Source organism: Neodiprion fabricii, chromosome 7 (genome assembly GCF_021155785.1).
Source record: "Neodiprion fabricii isolate iyNeoFabr1 chromosome 7, iyNeoFabr1.1, whole genome shotgun sequence".
Classification (NCBI taxonomy): domain Eukaryota; kingdom Metazoa; phylum Arthropoda; class Insecta; order Hymenoptera; family Diprionidae; genus Neodiprion; species Neodiprion fabricii.
Window position 1 is genome coordinate 2,017,177 of NC_060245.1, and position 9,952 is coordinate 2,027,128.

A 9,952-nucleotide genomic window follows, 5' to 3' on the forward strand; every position below is an offset into this window, starting at 1 on the left:
TTGAAAGGGTAACGCGAAAAAATCATATTTTCACGCTGGAATAACTGAAGAAGTCGGCGAGTTTTTGTGTCCAAAAAACTTACGGAAAACTTTTTTAAGGGGCTGAGTTTAAATCAAATTGAGTAGCAACGATTATTTTTTTCATACTCCAAAAAATGCAGAGTTTAATTAACGTAAGGCGCTTGAACCTCAAATAGAATTGTCTAACATTTTTCTTTGGAAAAATATTATAACCGTATGAAAGACGACATCGATACATACGTGTATATATATAATAGTACGTCACATATTTCAATGGTATTAATTTTCATTAGGATCCTCTTCACCAGGCATCGTTTCACCAGAATCAGTCTCTCAATTTCTTCTTCAATTTACTCCGTATAATACAGAATGCGGAATACCCTAATAATAACAATAATAATAACGATTTCGAAGATAATTGACGACTATTTTCCTTGCCTTTTGTTGACCAATGAAATGTATTCAATCATCCAATGACGAGTCAATCGAGTCAAGAGTTTTGACCACTTGATAGATCAGAGATGCGGAAGATCGTAGCTTTCGTAAATGTCTCTAATAATATTTCAACGAGATGATTCGATCAATTGTGATTCGGGTAATATTAAACGTAATCAGAATAACAAAATTAATTTTTTCCGAGTGTAACAATATACGAATATACGAATGGTGGTAAATATGTACAACAAAGATTAAAAAAATTTAAGGATCGCAATATCGAAGTCTCATAAATGTGAAATTCCATTTTATACAATGTTAAAAATGTAGAAAATTGATGTGCAGCAAAGTCAAAATGGAAAGGTCTCGAAATATAGAAAAGCTAGAACAAAGAATCGAATTTCAAATTAACCGATTCATGGCAATTTTTCATGCCTGTCGTTTGACTGTAAAATCCTGTAAGTTTGAAATTTTCTTCATAGATCCGTTTCCGAGATCATCGCGAAAGTTTGTCAGACAGGCCGACAAACGGAGTTTTTTCCAAAAAATTTGTTTTATCGTGTTCCAACGAGGTTCGAAAACGTAGAGATTCGATGATGGTAGAAAAAGTCATCTTCGAGGGAAACCAATCCTCTTCTCATACCACCAAAGTTGATGAAATGTGAAAAAGTGATCCCCCCCCTATCCTTCTCGACATTATCAATCCGTTGTCTGTAGAATAGTGGAAACAAGAATTGAACCGAGAGGGTACAGGCGTCTACGTATACACGGAGTGAAATGCCATTGGCAATGACCAGGAGTATAGAATCACCGTGACCGTTGTGCACAGAATTTGAATTATCCCTCGGAGAGAACAATGGTTGGTTTCTGGAAGGAGCTGGCGAAGAGGGCGGGTTTGGGGGTGGAGATCGGGTGGCTGCGTCTTAGATAGCATCGGCATAACCTGAGGGGAATTTCGTAGCCCCGTTTCCTCCCCTGATTTTCTCCAACCCCTTCACCCCTTCACCCCCCTCACCCCTTCTCCGCCTCGTCACCCCTGTTTCAACTCTCTCTCCAATCCCCGTTCCACTTACGATCCTTCCCTTAGAAACGACGACGACGACGACGACGTGGACGCTATCCCACCAAACCGCCACAAAGTGCCTACCTACCATCTTAAAGGACCTCTGGATATCGAGTTATGCCCATTGCTCCTGACGAAGAATTTCTCTCGATTGACGAGTAAAATTCTCTCTCTTGTTTGTAATACGACTAGTAGGTGGATTATTTTCTCTTTTCAAATTGCGTGATATCACGATGACAATCAATTTCATGAATACTCATCTCGTAACGTAAAGTTAAGGACCCGTTGCTTCTTTCAAGTCGTCAACCTCATTGAACACTCGTATTTGGAACAGTCGGGGTTTAAAGAATCTATGAAACAGGTCAACCGAAAAAATTATTTTTTATTTTGAGGTTCTATTGAGATAGACAAATTTTGATTCTATACATGGAATAGTAACAAAAACATTTATTTATTACTTATAAAGTTTGTTTTTATCCTTGTTACGTTGATAAGTAAGTCTTGAAGTTTTTGGATGATAGCTAATACGGGTGCCTGTATTGAGAAGAAAAAGGAAAACGTTCTCTAGAACCCAGACTAAAAATTCGTGTCAACCGGTTTTATCAAACTCTTCAAATTATTACTAACTCCGACGTTTGGAAAGTAGCGTGGGTCGAGAAAACATTCCGAGAATCTTGCGAGCCTCGGACACCGATCGAATCCTCCGAGCAAATTGATACCACTTGTTTATCGCTGAGTGGTTATGAATTTTCTTAGATAACATATCGACTACGAACTTAATTAATATACACATGTATACGTTTTGCGGGACGTTGGCCTTCCACGTAAATGTCCTCAGCCTTATTCGCATCCTTCGCTGACAATCCATTCCAATGACAACTCCTCTCTTTCACGACTACCCACAGATGACGCGAACGATCCACATCGGCTACCAAGGTTCTGGATGAAATCCGATTAGTCTCAGTCCTTACGCAACGAGCTGTCATTCTCAGTACTTCCACCTACTTTGCCCGTTATGTGCCCACGCAATTATTCCATGGACCGAAAGCTTGACCAATCGACGGACGCTGTTCGCCGCTCTACATGCAGAAGTTGGAAGGATGAGGTGCAGCAGTTCTCGGTAAGTAGATTCAGAATGCAGCTTTGACAACATATCAGACGAATGTTTCTTTAAATGCAGGCAAAACAATTTTTTGTATTTCTTATTTAGATAACACGGCGACAATTCTTACGACTCTCTTAAGGGAGTTGTAACCATATCAGAATTAACGTTCACTCTTCGATAAGATTTGGCTATTCAATAGATTTATGGGATATAAGAAAATATGTCTTCGCTCATTTTACACGTATTCCGATGGAGGTGTCAATTAAATTCGCAACGAAGTGAAGTTGAAATTTCGTTGAAATTTGTTTTGCCAGTAGAAGCAAATCCGATAATAATTGCGGACCTTGGACTCTAGAATAACGTAACGCGACGTTACCAAAGTCTGAAAAATCTAATACGCTAGTAAAACACGCAATGCAACCAAGTTTTGACTTCAAGACTTCAATCAAAAGATCCAAAGAAATTTCTTTAACGTTTGCAACGCTGCCAGAATGGACGGATCGAGGCTGGTCCGGTGTTGCGTGAAACTTGGCTGACGTGGTCCATCTTAAGGCGACAGCTGTTGGTGAAGGAATTCATTAGCGAGCTTAAGGGTCCGCAAGCTCTTCTCCGTCTACGTTTAGCCGAATTAGCAGCAGCGACGAGCCGAACTTGACGTTTCCCGAGTCCGAACGAATCTTTGCCTGGCTGAAGGATCGAGCCGCGTAGCTTGTGCAATGGTACTGCATAGTAGAATTGTTTCCCCGTGGTTGTTGGAGTTGGAGTTGGAGGAGGAGGAGGAGGCCAGTTTCCTCGATCCTACCGTCTCCTCGTTTTCATCTTCGACCCTTAATCATCGCGAGATGAGAGATTTCCAGAGATCCCTCTCTCAGCTTTTGTCGTTCTATAATAAGCCGGCATTGTTATGGGGGTAAACGGTTTCGTGGTGCGTTAACGTTCCTCTGACCCTCTATCAACCCTCGTTCCGCTCCGTAACCTCGTCTTCGACGTTCTTCGAACGAGAATGGAGGAAAGCTCAGGTTTCCCATCCCGATGTTTTCTTACTTACACACCTTTGAGATTTCTTCAAATTTTTGTGCAAGTTGCAGTTGAAATTGGCTTGATTAGGCCAATAATTGATGAGGTTCAAGTTCCTGATTTTTGCGTCTATGAGCTAATGAAATTTTCCGAAACATCGCTATTCTGCAACTTTGGAAATTTATGTGATCGAAGTTAGTAACGTTAATGTAACGGATGCACGGTTGAGGAAAAATCTTTGCTTCGCACCGTTAGAATTTTGTCTGAAATTTATACAAATGTAATGAATTTCTCTCTGATTTCTCGTGACGTTAACGTTCCTCACTTGAATCTCTTGGAATGCTTCCAAATGCGCTCCCTAAATCGTACGATAAAGGAAAGCATTTATTCTAATCGTATTTTATGAACGTAACTCTTTCAAATTTATTCTGCTAATTATTATTCAACGTATCGGCAGTCCAACGTTACGGATTTCAATTTTCAAATTGCGAGAAGACAGTGAAATTTGGTTTGATCAAGTTCCAAAACCAGTTGTTTAATCTTTTGAATCAGTTTACGATTCCATGGAAAGTCTTTTAAGGATGTACTTGCGATACATTTTCAACTTGCAGTGAATACTTTACGATAAGATGAAAATTGGAAACAAATTAACCAATTATTAATTAATTTGCTTATCGTCTTTACTGTGGTTGATTTTATTCCAATTCTCACCATATTATAAATTATTCAATATTGTCGACGAGATTCACTTCTTGTTGAGAATATATCGCAAGTACATCCTTAACAAGACCCTCGTGAAATTCCGTACCATTGAAACTTGAAGAAGTCAGACAAAGTAAGTCTGCAATAAAGTTTAATTACATATGAATAGATATTCGTATCTAGTCGGATGAAGAGTCCCAGAGTCGCTGGTTGTGCGAACGGGATTGTTAACTAGCGAAACGATTAACCAGGTCCGTAAAAAGCGTATTTTTCAAGTCCCCATGTCTGATCCCTGCTGACGACGTTCGGGCACGAGAAACTAGAGAGAGATAGAGATATATAGAGAGAGAGAAATAGAGAGAGAGAAAGAGAAGGAGAGAGGTAGAGACTTGAGACCCGGAGTTTGTAGACTGTCGGAGAGAGGGTCGAGCCGGCTTCTCCTACAGCCGGAGCGATGCAGGAGTAAAGTTATATCGAAGGTTCCCCGAGGGAGAGTCGAAGTTCGGTGATTACCCAGGACTCTCGCAGCGGGGAGCGAGAGAGAGGGAGAGAGAGGGAGAGGGATGCTAGTTTCATACTTTGCCTACCGGGTAACTAACGCTTGGCTCAATCCGACGGCCATAGGTAAGTGTTGGCTTGCTTCCATAGCCAAAACTACCGGCTTCCTGGCTCTGGAAGTTCGAAGTCTTCGGACCCAGACGTCGACTGGATATATAGGATAGGACCCGGAGTCTCAAGGCCCGAGAGTAACGGGATAAGGATACACGGTTTGCCCTTATCCTGTGCAAAGTATCCCTCCTATGAAAACACAACGGTGCTTAGTTACCGATTATGAGAGGGTATCGGGGCCAAGGTGGAGGTGGAAGATGCTCGTGATACCGGGAGGAGTGATCGTACCCTCGAGTAAATCGACGACCTCTTAATCACTGTTGCTGCTTTTAGGGACCCATCGGTTATACTCGTAATTTGTTTCATTTGACGCTTGAAATTTTTCACTTTTTTTTTTATTATAAAATTCAGTTTGATGCTCTGGTAATGTCTTGGAGTGAGAATTCATTCAAATAGAGTGGAGAGATTCACTTTCAAAGAGTAAATGTTCGTGGTGCCGAGCTCCGCAGTTTTCATACCAAGAAAATTTAGAAAGTGAAACCAATGTTTTTCTCTCTGTTTGAATTGGTCACGTTCGGTAAGATCCGAGAGGCTGAAGTTAGTAACGTTAATCAATGTAACGAAACGATTGGGAAAACATCATTATTATACAATTTTAGAATGACTTTGAACGAGTAAATGCAGTAAATTATTTTGATAAATAGAAACTAATTCACATTTTCAAAATTTAGCCACTTTAAAGTGATTACAAAAGTGTAAAATAGTGATTTGTTTTTTCTTCCTAAATATTTCGTTACGCTAACGTTACTAACTTCAACCTCATTAGGATACTTGCTATTGGATTGAACAACGTCGAATATTTGTGTTCTTTTTAAAATAAACCCAAAACCGTGCAATTATATCTTCGTAGCATATGAATAATATTAGTGTAAGAGAATTAGCGATCTGATTATTTATAACATCAATCTTGTTGCTAACTAAATTACGACTTATTGAATTCAGTAAATCAGAGTGTGAATATGACGGGCAGGAAAACGGATACTCATTTTATAAAGACTTGTAAATATGTCTGAAATGTTAAGAATTTTTACCGTCCAAAATCTCGAGACTAACGTAATTTGTAATCAGATGAAATGATGTAAAATTCTAATACGAACACTTTATCAGATCCATGATATGTTAAGAGAACACCTTTTTTTGTCTACTCTCATTTTGCAAGACACATATTACCATGATCTAAATTTTTTAGACAGAAATTTTTGAGCATTTCTTTATATTAGTAATTTCGTAAACGAAAAGCTTGATATTATTCAAATTTCACCGGAGTCCCTCCCCCTCCCCCAAGCTTGAATTTTTTTTCTTTTAAAATTATTCCAATTTGACGAATTGACACGATCGAATATTTTTTGAAACCCGATAAAATTTCACGAGGTTTTTCTCAAGTTCCAAGTGAAATCTCTTTTTCGAAGTTTTTTGAAGCAGCTCAGACTTTGGCGCACTTTTTGTTACGCACATAAAATTTTCTCTCCGTTTCGTTTTCCAATCGATTATAATTCACTTCATTCACCCCTTTTATACGTATATATGACAAAAATGTCAATCAAACGTGTAACAATTAATTGAACAAGCTTGTTTTTCACTCTCTCTGCCTCCCTCTAAGTCTTATAAGATATCGTCTTTCATATATCGAAAGATGGCGCGTGGCACCATTTTCCTCAATTCAAATCCGACACCCCCGCCCCAAGTAACACCCCCAGTGAAAACAGCCACCCTTAGTTATTGATCTTCCCAAGAGTCAGCCTCACTGGAGCCACCTACGCAATTTTCCTCCAACTATGCCCAGCATGCAGTGGTCAGTAAAATTTCCCCTAACCAAGCCAGCTTGACCGCCGGTCGCTGAGCAAAATTCTGTCGTAGGAAATTTTACACCCCCGGCCGACAAAACAGCGATCCTTATATTTTTAACCGTCGTTTATTTTATTTTCAGTTTTTTTTTCTCTCTTTTTTATCAAACGCTTCACAGTTTTCACCAATTTAACACTGCAGTGGCGTCCCTGTCGCAAATCTGGGTCTTTGAACCTTTAGGGGTTGTTTTTCTAATTTTTAATCTCCCTTCGTTCTTACCCCCAAAAATTTGATTCATATACACGGATTTTTCGTCATATTACAACCAAATTACGCAGATCTTTAAGTATTTGTAAAATTTCATACTTCTAGGGTGACTCACCCCGAATTCCAACTCGATGCAAAGTCGAGCCTTATTTTCTTCGAGACTTTACATCCTCACGCGCGGTTCTTTTCAAGCAATAAATTTTTTCAACCACAATCCGCGACCGACGGTGTTTTCATCTAGACTGGGGACCCGCGTCTCCGCAAGTAACCGGACGGGGATGAGGATAACCGGAAACCAGTATTTCTGGGGTCAAGGGGGTGACTGACCAGTGTCCGGTTGTTTGTTACCTTCGTACAGCATCCTGAGAACCTGGACCAGGCCACCGCACAATAAACGATCGAACACAGGGGTGAGAAAGGAGGAAAAAAGTAACGCGGAGTGGACACTGGTCAGTCATGCCTCCCCTTCTCCCCCCCCCCCCCCCCCCCGCCCCTCTCTCTCTCTCTCTCTCTCTTTCTCGCTGCATGACCGTGCGGTGTTATACATATGCATAAATCCAGTAACGCGGCGAGATGACCAACCGGTCTGGCAGATGTTTATTATACGGACGCTGCGTTCCATTCTGGAATGCTTTTTGGTCCAGCTGCAGCAATGCGCTGAGTCGTAGAGCGTCTGACAACGATATACTGAATTGAATTAAAAACTGATTTTGAAAAGTGATGCGGGATTAGAGAGGAAACTGGACAAATATATGAGAAATTATTACTGGTTTTTATTCTTAATCTACATTAGGGTTTTTGATTTATCGACTTATTTTTTTTTTGAAGAAGGAGAAGAATTTTCGAGATTTTTAAAACATTGAAGAAAAAAATTATTAATTTGTTAATTAAATGCGAAATAAATTAACGCTTATTAATAATCATCAGGATATATTATTTATTCAGTCTTGTTTGGATTAAAATACTTGTTACTTACACATTTTTCTAAAACAAATACTAGCTAAATTAAACTTTGATTATCTTTCTGTAAAACTTTTAATTTGTTTTTATTTTTTATGAAAACGTAGGTTCTTTGAATATTACTTACTTCCTTCCCGAGGTAATTAAATATATTAATCACACTGTCTTTCAATTAAACAATTAGTAGGTACCTGAAGTATCTTCGTAAAAACAATCTTTAAATCAAAGTTATACACAGTATCTACAGTTGCGTACAATCAAGAAGCGATTTCTCGATTTCTCGACACTTTTTTGGCGTCTCGAGTAAGGCATGATTCCCAGAAAATTCCTTCGTAACATATGCATATTTTTGTTTACGCATCGTTCAATTTTTGTATTTTTATATATTCAATTCACATGAGTTTGTATATTTGAAAATTTGGAATTTTGAAAAGTCAGGGAAACGACTTTGATGAAAATTATATAAAATAATTATGCAAGTGTTGTAATTTCAGAATTCTTGGAGTATAAAAATTTATTTTCAATTTTTTTACTGTGCAACATTCGGGAAATTTTTGACATGTTTTTATTCAGATAAGACAGTCTTTGATAGTTTTGGAAAAGATAAAATTTTATCCGGTATCGTTTTATTAATCGTGACTTTTGTCGTGACGATTAAATTTTCGGTAAACCAATGACAGCAGTAACAATTTGTAGATTATATGGTAAAATTTTTAAGTTTGATGAGATAAACCGATCAATTCATTGATTAAAATACTTTAATTTAGTTTATTATAATCGTCACTGCGATTTGATAATTGTTTTGCCTGGTATTTATTCTTATCATTTTGTCTATTCATTTTTAGTTAGTATTTAAAAATTCCATTGACAGATTAATTGCAACGAATTGAAAAGAGTTAAAGCAGATTCGGTAAGCATGGATTAGAAAATGCGTTTTAACGAAATGAAAGTTGATAAAACTAAGATTACGGGTGTAGGAATGAAATTAATCAAAGAATAATTGTTATTGTTATATGCTACTCAAAAAATTAGTAAAAATAAATAAAAAATGTTGCAATGATCGGTGGCGACCTTTCAATATTTACCTACCTCCTCCAGGTTTCACGACAATTTTTTTTCTTTTTTCAACTTTTCTCACAAATTTTTTGAGTGGCAGCTTGAAAAGAAAACAAGTAAAAAAATGAACCACCCTAATATACATCCATGCATATATATGTATAAATAGAAATAGGTATATATAATGTACAAAATGAGAGCGCGTTGGCGCTAATAGGGAAGTAATAAAAAAATAAAACTTGCTCCGCGGTGTGCGGTAAAGTTGGTGGGATAATCCCGTCCTTTCTCTCCCCGTCTCTCTCTTTCTCTCTCTCGCTCTCTCTTTTTCTCTCTATACGTACGTGCGAAATAAACTTAAACACGCGTTAAATAAATAATTAAATAATTAGTCCGGCCATTCGCGAGGGTCTCACCTTCTCTCTCTCTTTCTCTCTCTATTTTTCTCCTTCTCTCCGTTGAGAAGGAGGGAAACGAGAGAGAGAGAAAGTGAGAAAAGCAAGTATCTCCAGCGGTGTGAAAAACCCCGCGCACGTTTGAATGCGACAAACGGGGTAAAAGTTATGTCCTATGTTACCGCGAAAATTGCCTCGCCGAAATCTACCTCGACTTTTACAGGAGCTTTTCCGACTTTCCCCGACTTTCACCTACACGTACTCTCTCTCTCTGTCTCTCTCTCTCTCTCTCTCTCTCACACCCCGCGAACCCGTCCGCGTTTATACTCTTAAGGGGTTAAAAACAGCGTGCTATTTATATTTACGTGTCTATATACACACGCTGGCATATAACCGTATACATATATATATATATATATACACATGTATGTGTGTATGTGTTTACACATATGCGTATGTATATGAAGCATAAGCCGAGAG

The 9,952-nt window shown here is 38.5% G+C and overlaps 1 long non-coding RNA gene across 1 annotated transcript in view; it reads left to right on the plus strand.

Moving 5' to 3' along the window:
• LOC124186014 overlaps window positions 1–9,952 on the plus strand; it is a 125,020-nt gene that overhangs the window by 24,574 nt on the left and 90,494 nt on the right. The window contains exon 3 of the long non-coding RNA XR_006871530.1: window positions 2,425–2,639. This is a non-coding gene — a long non-coding RNA (uncharacterized LOC124186014). The remainder of the gene's footprint in view (window positions 1–2,424; window positions 2,640–9,952) is intronic.